This window comes from Zea mays, chromosome 2 (assembly GCF_902167145.1).
Source record: "Zea mays cultivar B73 chromosome 2, Zm-B73-REFERENCE-NAM-5.0, whole genome shotgun sequence".
Taxonomy (NCBI): domain Eukaryota; kingdom Viridiplantae; phylum Streptophyta; class Magnoliopsida; order Poales; family Poaceae; genus Zea; species Zea mays.
Window position 1 is genome coordinate 105,515,680 of NC_050097.1, and position 13,864 is coordinate 105,529,543.

At 40.0% G+C, this 13,864-nt stretch overlaps 1 pseudogene; it reads right to left on the bottom strand.

The window, feature by feature from the left end:
- Positions 1–961: 961 nt before the first annotated feature.
- LOC103646783 (uncharacterized) lies at positions 962–1,991 on the bottom strand (annotated as a pseudogene).
- Positions 1,992–13,864: the final 11,873 nt, after the last annotated feature.

Genomic DNA, 13,864 nt, shown 5'->3' on the forward strand with positions numbered 1-13,864 from the left:
AATCAGCAACAGTGTTCAACAAATATGTTTCTTCAGGTATGATACTATACACCTTGTCGTACGGGTCAGGTATGTCAGGGATAACAGTAAAGGCATCTTGTGTTTCATCAATATCGATATCCTCACCAGATTCACCATCTAAATTTGTGTTCGAAGAACAATGGATAAGACGTACAGGTCTAGAAACGTTCAAAGTCTATATTAAAAACATTACGCAAGTACCTTGCCCAGCGAATAGGTATCCTTCGTCTTCGTCATCTTCAAAAAGTACAGCTTCATCATCATCCTCTGTAAAGAGCACATCTTCAACATCATCTATTGTTTCACATGAATTTAGCCACTAAGAATATTTAGGGAATTAATAGTGGAATGGGCTTGTAATTACCATTGGTAGTGATAGTCGGGGCTGCCTGGTGTTGCATCCCAATGTCTGCTCCTTCAGTCATATTGTTACTCTCCGTGTGAGGGAATGGACATAGACCGGTACTTTCTATTGATGGAAAGTTGTGTTAAGTCAGTTTACCACTATAATTAATGTGTCAAATTAATTAAGGATGGATTAGTAATTACCATTGTTGTCGATCTCTGAAACAGTCTGATGATCAATTTCATTATCCACATCATTCTCCATTACACGATCCCTAGTTGCAGTAGCGAAGTTTGTTCCAATGGCTAAATGAAATTTCTGATTTTGACGAGACACCAGGGTCTGTCTTTGGCCGGACGACACATGACGTTTATGTCTTTGCCGTCTAGGAGACTCTGTCATACTGTCTTTCTCGACATCCTCAGTCTGTGATGGATTAGGAACGAAAGGTGTTGGACTTAACTTAGGGATAGCCATGCCCTCGGAGCTACATAGAGACCCATGAGGTGCTTCAGCATCTGTTGAACTCCACACAAGCTCCGGTGTAAACTTCGGGTCCTCAATGCCGATTAAGTCCTGGAGTTTAATTTCTCGTTATCGTCTTTTATAGTTTTTCCTTGCCATCTTATTACATGATTCCGTATTACGCAATGCCCTTTGTTCTTTTGTTTGAGTTGCAAATCGAGTTCTTTCTCGTATTCTCTTACGTTCCCTTGGATCTAAAACTTCTGAACTTTGATTGGAATCATGTTGATGACTCGTCTGACCCAATGCGACTTTAAAGTTGAAAATAGCAAAGGTCTTAGGTGTACATATAGGTTGAATGATGAGAGCTCAACCAACTAATGGTGCATGTTATCTAGAGTGTAACAACATGATATAGTGAAATAACATAACAGATACATGTAATTACCTAAAGTGTTATCACAATGTACAGTCGGATTTTTGATGCTTCTGTCGCTTACAAACACCTGTGGACATTCATCTACACAATGTAAACATTGATTTAGTAGATAGTTGCAATAACAGTCATTATAACAGATTTTTAGTAGATATTTATATCAACAATGATTATGAAACATAATAAATCTAACTACTTCTAAATAAAACATCATCTCAACCAACACCTGACAAATGTGTGGAAAGTTTTTCACTGCCAAGTCTTCTATGCACCTCAAATGAGTTATTCTTATGCAACTGATAAGAATCATCATCAACATCCTCAATTTCATTGTTTTGATGATTATTGTTGTCCTTGTTTGCAGGGATGTTGCAAACTACAAAGTAAACCCGAGAGAACATAAGAAAATTATTACTTTAAAGATGAGTGACAGACGAGCATAGTTAATATACCTTCTGAATACTCATGGTGCATAACATTTCCCTTTTTTCGTGACTCACGACGCTTCTTCAATTCATTTTTCTTTTCAGCACTCATCGTAGCATATCAACCTCTTTCTCTTTCCCTCTTACGTTGTCTTGCATCATCACGTCCTCCTAACACGTCATATACATTTCCATTATTAATCTTTGTTGTTCATTAACATATCAGAGAAATGTAATTACCTAGAGTGGTATCACACGGTATAGTACAATCAATGATGCTTCCGTCGCTTATAGACATATCTGGACATTCATCTACATAAAGTAACCCGACAACACATAAGAACAGCATTACTATAAAGATTAGTGATGCACAGGTATAGCTAACATACCATTTGAGTGCTTATGGTGCTCAAGGTTTTCTTTTGTGCGTGACTCACGACACTTCTTTAGTTCGTTTTTTTTCATCACTCATTGCTGCATATCGTGCTCTTTCTCTTTCCCTCTTACATTGCATTGCGTTAGCACGTCCTCCTGAACCATTATTTTTTCCATTTTAAAACCTTGTTGAGAGGTCACATAAGGCATTTTATTAGTAGGTATACCTTCAAGGGTATTGTTAGATAGTTCTCTTAATGGAGGACGAACATCATTATTTCAGAATGGATCCATATACGTCTTTCAGTTAGACACCAAACCTGTGTAGAAAAATATTAGTTATATTCAGACTTAGACTGGATAATAACAAGACACGGAAAAAAAACTCCACTCAATTCGTGCGCTTAGCGTCGATTAAGGACAGCCCGTCACCATCACTGCCATGGTGTGACGTCGCCTCCAAACATTATCCCCTGTTGTCCTCACCATGACATAAGTCGAGGAGAAGAGATCCCATGGGTTCTTAAGCCCCTTCCCTCTTCCTTTGTTCCTTATCACTCCACTGGTTTGAACCTCACCGGCCGATGGATGCCGCCATGGATGGGAGTTCATGAGTGTTCTCAGAGGGCACCGTCTTTTAGGTGAGAGTGGTGGGTCACCAATGAATTCAGCAGAAAACATGTGAGGATGGATGCCACCATGGATGGGAGTTCGTCGGCGTTCTTAGAGGCCACCGTCTTAACCAAAATACACTCTTTACTTGTGGTAGGTTATTGACATCTTGAACATCGTCAAATAACACGAAACTATATAAAACACGAACTTTAGTTTAAGTTCTTCATTCATATAGGCGTGACAAGTGAACTATGTACTTACGAAGGAAATGGTCGAAGGCTTGGAACTGTCCTATTTTGGTTAAGTCTACCTGATAACACCATTGATCTTGAAGGATCGATCATGGCATTATTTCAAAGATACAAAAAATCATTAAAAAGATTAAATGACATATAATCTTGTAGCTATAAAATTTTGGCTTCATGTCGCTCCTTATAAAAATGCTAAAATAAGATGAACAATATATCGTTGTATTTTATTAATATGACTGAATATAATGAGAAATAGGTAAATAAATAAATCACGGAACTTAGCAGCAAACAAAGCCCCTTTATCAATTTAAAGGTATCAGAATTTAGCAGCAAACAAATAGGTTTTCCTACATCATAATGAAATTACAAGATTTTCTTATTAATGAGCAGGTTGCTGATTTCTTATGTAAAATATAGATTTGCCATGTTAATTTGTTGTGGGAGGTCAAGGAGTATGTGTTCAAGATCATGGGTGGATGTGACAAGCAAATGAAGCAATGATTCAAAAATTACAATTCTGGATGGTGACGTTGAAGCGGAAGGTATTGGTAGAGATCATTTTCATGAACATGAGATGTTCCACAGTTTACTCATCTTGTGTGGTTGAACGAGCAGGAATGAAACTCAAAGGAAAGCACTAAAAGGAGCGTCGGAAAAAGAGACCGAACTATAACAAGTACTCTCACTTAAGGGTGTTTCTCTTTATGTTGAACTGTAGACCCAGAAAGAAGCATGAAGAGAAGCGGGTGAGAGAAAATTTTGGACAGGTGCAAGTACACTGTACAAAAAGCATACTACCAGCTCATCCTTTCAACTATCATTTTATCTAAAAAAATAGCATCAACCTCTATATACCGGAAGCATGCATGTATATAAACTTTATACCCCAATAAATACCCCAATACACACAAGTTTGACATTACATTACTTAACTTATGTCCATATATTAATTTGAATTTGAATTTTAAATTTGTCTTCAACACAATGCATGTGCTTAATTATCTACCATTTACTGATTAATAGTAAAAAAATAATGAACATGCACTAAGCAAAGATTATGTCAAATTACAATTTACAAGTTGGTAATGAATCATGACATAACAAGACATGTTCAAACTTTGGTAGTAGAACAAGACATTCAAATATTCAATAAAGACGAATTAATAAACCATATGAGGACATCTTCTAGATATTTCTTATTATTTTGTTTTCATTGTATGCATATAATACAGCAGCACGTGGAGCTAGGCGTAGGACAGACCTTCTTGACATTAAAGTGGCAAAAATAAGCAAAACAATAATTTCACAAATAAAGAGTATTTCTTGTATTCTTAAAAGATTATGCCTGTCAGAGGCATGCATAAAAAACACACCAGGTTATCAATAACTTATAGTGCAAATTTATGTTATGATGAATGGTTTATTTAGATGAAGGAAGATACTCTAGTCGCAAAAAAAGCATTTCTTATATAAGAGATAAATTATGGCAGGTAAGCTGTATAGAAAAATTATTGCAATGGCAATGGCAAGGTATAGAAATAGATTACCTATGTGTCCAGCAGTACAGAAATCTCTGCGTAGCTTGAATTGGCTATAACTCTCTTGTGAAATTCAAATATTTTAACAGAGGTAGATGACTGAACTTGACTCTGAAAAGTGACACTAAACTAACATCATGTACTACCAATGTATTTTATGAGAGCATTATATTTAGTACAATGTAAATAAGATTTCTCAAAATACTACCGATCTAAATGTGTGTATAGAGATCCAAAAATCATAATGCCAACTAAATAATAAGACCCACAGAGAACTATATGCTAACATGCACATGAACTGCATTATCAACCAGAATAAAATATCCACATAATTAATTCGAGGAAATTTGGAACAAGAAAACATAATGGATCCAATGTATGTACAGAGATCCAAAAAATAGACCATGCTAGGTTGTTGGATGTTAGGAGGAACTAATTTGGAAGTGATCCAATTTCTATCCCAACCCAAACACAGGTTATGAGCTTACATATTGGTTTATCCTAACCATGGACAGCTTAGAACATCTAAGCTTGGAGGACAGAAATAACAGTTACTTGTGTGCCTGTTATGCCTTCTCAGTTTAGGAGCTTGGCACCAAATAGAACTTCAAACTCCCTGCTAAAACCCCACAGTTCAATCGCCTTATCAATAAGTGACTGTAACTTCATGATTTGTATGACAACAGGACTACATTACTTATTGCCAATCAAATGTAGAAAGTAGAAACAGTACAGGGTTAGCATATGACCCATATTTGAATCTAGTTGCAAGCAATACTTCTACAGGTCGTCCATCTACAGCAGCTACTGCACCTGGTAAAGGCTTTGGTATGAAATTAGGCAAGACACAGAAGACAAATCAATTCTTCTACGACTCTTTTCCCCCATTGAAAGACCATTATTTTATATTAGTATGTAATTAGGGTTTACCATAAATCATGTAGTCCATAGAACTATAATGAAAAGAGATGCAATAGATGCTGAACATTAGAGTTGCAGTGAAAGAAGGTGTTGATTTCAGTGGTTACCTGAACTCCACTGGACCTGGCAGCACGTTGAGAGGCTTTGCAGTCGTCCTCGCTCTCCGTCACGCGCGTAGTCCTCGTCTTCCTTGGAGTCGTGGTAGGGATATCCTGACAAAGATAGCGCTTACTGAGCAAGACTCACGAACGTAGATGTTAGGGAGAGACATCGGAGGACTTAGCAGACCTACCGATGCATCACGGTCGTCCACGCTCTCTAGGGAACTACTCCGGCTCTCGCACACACGCGTGCTCGAGCTCGTACACAGAGGAGAAGGCGTGATGCCTCGAACATGCTCACTATTTATCTTCATCGACTGTGTGCTGTCCCAGGCGAAGTGGAAGTCGTGCAGATTTAGTGGAACTGAACGGTTGCTCTGATTGTGTCGTGGAAGTGGTGCGCGGAAGTGGGGGGAATCCGCTGACCAGGGGAAATGCGGACGTGGGTGAGCGGTTGCTCCGATTGTGACTGGTTCTGCGGCACGGGGTGGTTGGATGGGCAGTGAAGGCCGTGCAAGCCGCCAGCTAGGGAGAGAGACGGTGGAGGTCGCTGGACGGGGGATAGGGTTGTGGAAGCCGCCGGCTAGGGGGAGAGGCGGAGGAGGCCACCGGCCGGTGGAGGAGGCCGCCGCCGTTGGGGTCTGGAGGAGGCCGCCATCGGTGGAGGTATGGAGGAGGCTGCGTTCTAGCCTCTGGAGAACGAAGACCGTGGTTCTATCCTCTGGTAAACGAAGACCGTGGCTCAGGAGAGAAATCCTAGGTTAAAAGTACTTGTTTGCTGAACATCCTAAAAATACAAGAACGCAAGATTGGATGTAATCCAGCACCAGTCGGGTTGGCGAGAGGGTGGGAGGCTAAACACATTGTGCTTGAGACGTCTAGAGTTCGAATCCTAAGCCACAGTTCGAATCCTAAGCCACAGTAGTATTTTTTTTGTACTGCGCGTAGTAGAGATTATAAATCATCTTTCAGGCCAAAGATAACCATAAGATCATGATATTATATTAATATTAGAATAAGCTAATCCAGAAAACATAGATTAATCAAATTAGTTACCTAATTATAAAAGTATGGGATATCATATAATCAATGTTGCTACTGCGTAGTAAATATTTATACGAAGTTAACGCAACTTGAATAGATTAAAACAGAGTTAAAATGAATTAATTATGATTTTCCAAAGTTATTTGGTACCTAGAATAGAGTAATTCAAATGAATAATTTTAATTCAAGTTTCATGGCTAAACAAAGGTACTATATGATGAACAATATTAAAACAAAATTATTGCAACTGGAATGGATCAATTTGGACCTGAAATGAATTAAATATGAATTATACAAGTTTCTGGATTTATTTGTGTACTAAAAATCAATTTCTATATTTAAATATCAGATTTCTCTGTTCCTGGGTCGCGCACATTATTACACACAAACTCAGGGTTAAACTAGCAAAAATCAGCAGACTCAGGTTACCTCCCTGGCGGATGGTGGGTTTAATAAGAAATTCTAGCAGACTCAGGTTACCTCCCCAACGCGACATCAGGGCACGACCCTCAACACGCTCGGTGGTGACGCGCCATTCCCCCTACCACCGCATGCCACAAAAACTCAACCGGCATCACACGAACCCCAAGCCCACACCTAACCTCGCATTCACCATTCGCAAGCCATACCCTAGGGAGCACCTGGACACCGCAGAGGGGAGGGTGGGACTCACCGAAGTGTAGCGCCAAGATGGTCATCCTCCACCGACGATCAACGCCCCGACCGTAAATACGGGCGCCGACCACAACCCTGGGCGCTTTGGGATTCCGCACACGATCGGATCAGCCACCAGCCCAGGCGAATCCACGACGACCCCTCCCTTGAGCAGTCGGCCCACCAGACCACCGCGATGTAGAAGTTATCGGCGGCAATGGACGTCGGTTCCTTAAGTCGCAGCTGGGTGGAAGAGAGGAGCCCAGCACACGGTTTTATCCCCAGCTCCCAACCCCAACCTCCCAGCGTGCATGTGGGGAAGGTTGTTCCGGTTTTCCCCCGCGGGCGCCACGTCCATCGAAAGCATGGCGGCAGGCAGTGGTCTGGACCATGGGTCCATATGACAGACGGCGGAGCAGGAACACCATTGAGCGCGAGCCAGCAATCTGATAGTGGGGCTCGCATGGCGGTGAAGCGGAGGACCCAGGGCCCCAGCTGTCGGTGCAACACGGTTGGGCCGAGCACGCAGAGAAGAGTGGGAGCAGAGCTGCGCGGATAATGTGAAGTGGGTCGAAAAGGATCTGCCTGGCCCAAACCGAATTCTTTTTTCTTTTCCTTTTCTTTTCTATTTTTCCTTTCTTATTTCAAATCCAAATCATACCAAGTTTAAACTCTAAATTTCCATTTATGCACAAGCAAAATTCCAGCATGGGATGCAAGTATAATTTTATCTATTTGTACCCTACTTATTTAAATAGATGTTCACATTTGTGAAAAGTGGGTAAATTATTCACATCAATAATTAAAGAGCCCTTCATAACATTTATTTAATTTAATTAAGACCATAAATTTGAGACACATGAAATGATGTTTATTATTTAATTAGAAAAACAATATCTATATAACCTTTTATTTAATTTAAATCTTTAGAGAATATTTCTTAAATGTATATTCGAGTTTGAGGTACATACAAAAATAAATGCTTATTTCCTAGTTCCTTTAGGAGAAGTGAATATATAACCTCTACTTTAATTATTTTAGTTCCAACATTTTTAAAGAGTGCCTTCCTTTTATAGTTTATAGAGGGAGTCATAATTTGAAAGTTTCTCCTTTATTTGTTGCTTTGACTTTTAGTTTTAAGTTTTGGATCTCCTGTTTTGAATGCCAAATTCTTACTTAGCATTATTTATTTAATTTCGGGAAATACACTTTATCAACGGATGATATCACTATTGTTAGTCATTTTATCTCAAACTCTTTTGGAGAATTCTTTAAATCATCAAATTGTGGCTTTGAGTATTACAAATTCTACCCCCTTAACAGAAATCTCGTCCTCGAGATTTGTAAGAAAAGGGATAAAGAAGGATTGGTTTGTAATTCAGCTTTTAGTCTATAATTGGTTCAAAAATCTAGAGTCTTTTTTAGTCCATAGTGGGTGATTAGGAGAGTATAGGTATCCAGCTACATATTATGTAGGTTATAAGCTGGACAGGTTGAGGTAAGAAAGATTATGGCAAGGAAAAGGCTTCATCCGAAAGGTTTAAGAAAAGATCAACATCGACAATTATAGACTCTCGAGATCAACATCGACAATTATTAATATATGTTAGAATCTTTTGAGATAGGATGGATTATATGGTGTAGGTAGGTCAGAATCTCTGTTAGGTTAAAACAGAGGGGTTATGCAACCGTCGAATGGTTAAGGTAGTTGCATAAGGCCGAGTTGGTCTGTCATTCTTAACTTAGTGCAGAGTGAATTAAGTTAAAACATATTTTATAGGAGTAGAGTCTCATCCATTTTATCAGTATTAACTTTCCCGTTAAGCAACCTACATTAGATTAGCTCAACTTGAGGTTAGCCTTCGTTAGGTTAGATTAATCTGTCACATTAGATCAGATCTAAGTTATATTCGTGTGACTAGATTAGACAGATAAGATCTCACTATTTTGGATTAGATCCTGGTTGTTACTTTAGGATGAGATAAGTAAAGTGGTTAGGATACGATGATTCCTTCAAGATAAGATGAATCTATTAAGATAAGAGAGAGTCTTTTAAGATAAGATGGATCTATTAGACTTGATATATTCTAGTGGGGGTATTCTTAGTTGATCTAGTTTATCTTATAAACAATTTATGAGGATAAGATAATTTTTTTTCTTAACATAAGATGAACCTATTAGGATAAGATAGAATTTTTTTACCTCAACTTAAAGGATTCTATCTAAAATAGATACACTTTAATGGAGGATAATCTAGGTTGTTTAGTTATCTTATGAATTTTATTTATTTATATTTATGCCTATACGTATATGTATATGTAATTGTGGACATTACTCCACAACTCATCCCACTCAATCAAAGATCCAAATCATACATGTATCACAAGAACAAACATTCAAGCATACAAATATTTAGAAAAATAGTTTTGATTTTGTTCCTAAGATTAGGTCTCTTATTCCTAAAGGTCACTTTAGGCACAGGATTTCAAAGTGTGAAATCCACATTTGTCTTTAGAAGGAACATGTAACAATAATCAGAGTAAAGCAGAAATAGATGAAAAAAGATTAAGAAAAGTTTAGAAAGGATCAGAGTAGCAAAGGTAAGTAGGTATTGGTTGTCCAGTTCTATCTAGGTTTCGTCCTATAGTCAACATTCCTCTCATACCACTTCTGTCAAACCCGAGTTTTAGGGACCCAAGTCCCGGGCGCAAACATAAACACCATGTGTGCAGGGACAAAGTCTCACACATATGATGAATCATGGTACAAAAATGAATGTCACATCTTTACTATATAATAGGAGTTCGGTACAAAATAAATAAATAATTACATCGAAAGGAGACAATGATCCAGCAACCCAAGGTTGACTGGGAGACAACGACCTAGACCTCTCACGAACACATCACAGCATCCTCCATGCGCCTCATCCAGTGGTACATGTTCTTGATATGTGGGGGTGTGAGACAGCAAGGGTGAGCTCACATATGTTCATCGCTCAACAAGTTGTGGGGAATAATGTGCATGAACTCACCAAAGGTGGGAGTTCATGTGATGTGTAAGGCTGATCAATAATAGGGGTTAAGGCTGAGCATTGCTTTTAATAAGTTGGTCAAATTTTTATTAGCAGTTACTAAATGTAAGTAAATACCAAACCACAATAATAATAGAACAAAATTGATAATAAATCCCATGCAATGCAAATGACAAATTGAATTTAGTTCCATAATTTAATCATGCGAGAGTCCTGAGCTGCTCATGACCGCAAGCACGACTAGTATATCAGTTTTACACTCTATAGAGGTTGTACCCTGTACCCACAAGTCGTGTATCCCATGTCGCTAGGGTGAAAGCATCTAGGACCTTGGTTGGTTTTAGTGATTAATGATAACGTAATATTATATGTGACTAACGTGTGTTTTGCAGAAACAAATGGTAAGTTAGGTCGCATTACTGGAAGATGTACTACAACGGTGAAAACAATCCAGAGATAAGAACTTGAAGCGACGGCTAAAGCGACTAAACAAAAGGTGAAGGTCTTCGTATTCCGAGTGTCAAGGAGTTGTGGACACTCGTTATATAGTTAGATCTTTTATTTTGTTTTAGTCGTACTATAAAGAGTGGTTGTCAATGAGTAGTTTGACCAAGAGAGTTCTAGTGTAGTGTTGGTGCATATTCACACCCACATATAGTTCTAGGTGTCACTCTAGAACATACTCACGAGTTAGAACGAAAACCGATTTGGAAATCAACAGAAAACATAACTTAGGGTTTCTGTCTTTGGGGCACCGGACTGTCCGGTGTGCCCTCTGTCAAGTGGGGCCAGATTGGCCCAAGGAAGACACTTCCCCTGCGCAGAAACCCGAGAGCGCACAGTTCAGAAGTTTAATTATAGCGGCACACCGGACAGCACATCGGACTGTCCAGTGTGCACCGGACAGGTACTGTTCACTGTTCGGTGTGCCATCTACCCAACGGCTAGCTGTCAGAACTAGCCGTTCGAGATGATCGTTGGCGCACCGGTGGCGCACCAGACTGTCCGGTGTGCCCATGCGCAACAGAATTCTGGTAATGGCTAGTTGGTGGGTGAGGGCTATTTATACCCACCCTCCACCCACCATATTGATTGTATTATTGCCCACATTTACTCCTACACATTGGTAGAGCATTGCAAGCACCACAAAACCTAGTGAGGTGATTAGAGAATTTTAATCCCGCATTTGGACCTCATTAGTGCTAGCGAGAGCCACCTAGAGCACAAACCGCATGCATTAGGCTTCTCTTGGTCAAGTGAAAGTCTACAGCTTGTTACTCTTGGTGATCGGCATCACCTAGACGGCTTGGTGGCGTTAGGAGCTCGGTGATCACCTTGGAGATCTTGTTGGTGACCCGGCTCAAGATTGTAAGCGGTCGTGAGGGATCCACCGCGCTGGAGTGGCAAAGGATCATCTCATAGTGAGCACTTGGTTCTTATGAGTACCAAGGGGGAGCGATACCCTTGCGCAGGTGCTCCAACGAGGACTAGGGGAGAGTGCCGACTCTTTGATACCTCAGGAAAAATTGGAGGTGTCTTCTAAAGCTTGCTTTACATTCCGCACTTAATTCAAGCATTTTACATTGTGTATTTGTTTAGCAAGTATTTGAAGTATTGTCTTAGCATTTTTGTATTTCTAGTATTATTCTCTTATTGCTAGTTGTTGGGGTGAAGTTGGGCTCTTGCTTAGGTTTTAATTATTGTTGATTTTTAGAAAAGCCCAATTCACCCCCCTCTTTGGCATCGTGATCCTTTCAATTGGTATCAGAGCCTTGTTGCTCTTAGATTAGCTTAACCTCTAGAGTAACGATGTCCGGTGGGGATGGACCTCATCCCGTTTTTTATGGTGATGATTTTCCATATTGGAAATTTCATATGGAAGCTTATTTAGAGGCTATAGACATTGGTGTCTACAAAGCCGCCACACAAGGTTTCTTCGAACCTAGAGATCTCACAAATCTTGTAGGAGAAGAGTTTAACTATGAGATTTAGAGGCTATAAACACTCTTTTTAGAGGCCTTTGCAAAGATGTGTTTAATAGAGTTATAAACCATAGAAAATGCTCATGATTTGTGGACGGACATATGTGCTTTACATGAAGGAACTAGAAGTGAGCGTGAGGAGAGATATCACATTGCTATGAGAAAATTAAATTGTTTTGAGATGCTTGCTAATGAAAATGCCAATGCTATGTACTCACGTCTCAATATTCTTGTAGAGGAAGTAAATGGCTTGAGGCTTACACAAATTCCACAACCGAATGTTGTGAGGAAGATTCTCAGTGTCCTCCCAATTGACAAATATGGACACATTGTCACAGTGCTGCATCAGATGGATCTTTCAGTTGCCACTCCTACACAAATATTGGGAAAGATCAATGCTCATGAGATGTACATGCACATCAATGACAAGGATGAGTCATCTTCCAAGAGAAAGGATTTGGCACTCAAAGCAAATCAAGAAAAGAAAGGAAAAGCTAAAGTACATATTGAGGAGGAATCCTCAAGTGATGATGATCTTGATGCTAACATTGCCTTGATGGTGAGGAAGACCACCAAGATGTTAAAGAAGCTCAACAGAGAAGGCATCAAGTTTGACTCAAGAAAGAAGAAATTCTTTTCCAGTAAAAGAAAGCCCATTTCTGAAATGGATTGTGACACCCCAGTGTCACCTAGGGTTTCTTCTTAAAGCTAACTCAAAACCATTATCACATGTGAACCAAATAGAGGAATGAACATAAAAAATTAATAACAAAGGTTTAAAGTGAGTCTTTTTCATCTTAAGAAATTCTCCTTAATCATGCCATGACCCTCATGGTAAGAAGGACTCTCAAACCCTAATTAGTCCTAAGTGGACCATTTAAGCACATAAAGGGAATTTGGGAAAAGACTTGGGAAAAATACAAAATTTTGGTAAGAACCAAATAACAAAGTTTTAGTGCACTAAATAACCAACAAAATATAGTAAGAAAGTTTTGCCATTTGAATTTTCCAAAATCCCCAAATCAGCCCATGAACCCATGCCCTATGGGCAAATTCAGAAATTCAGAAAACTGAATTTCAAACCCTTTTCTAAAGTTCAGATGTGTTCCCTTTTTTCCAAAACTCGAATCCTCAAAGTACAAATATCAAAGTGGCGCCAAAATACCCTAGGAACACTATGGAGAAGTTTGAGATCAAACCCAAATCGTTTGACACGACTTGACACAGGTTTTCTCTCGGTTTGGGCAGTGCTGACAAAGCAATCTTCAGGCCACCATATCTTCTCACCCAGGCCATATCTTCACTCAGGACTCACACACGACAGCAAGACCTTGACACGGTGAAGAGACGCTACACAGGATTCTTGGCAAGATATGCACGTTTTGGTTGGCCAACGAGCGTTTGAACTCGGGCAGAATCACACTTCCACGTGTTCGATCGTGTGCTCAAGCGCTTGGCCGCGCACTGGCTACCCTCTGCACGCGCGCCGTGCACGGTCGGCTTCTGTCCCCCGCGCCTGCGCCCAGCCATGCCCGAGGGCGCCTATAAGTACCCTAGGTGCGCTACGGTCTGCCCTTCACTCCGCCTCATGACCCGAGCAAGAACTCCAACTCCGGTGAGCTCTCCCCCGCCCTCCATCACCGCCCGAGCCTCAGCCAC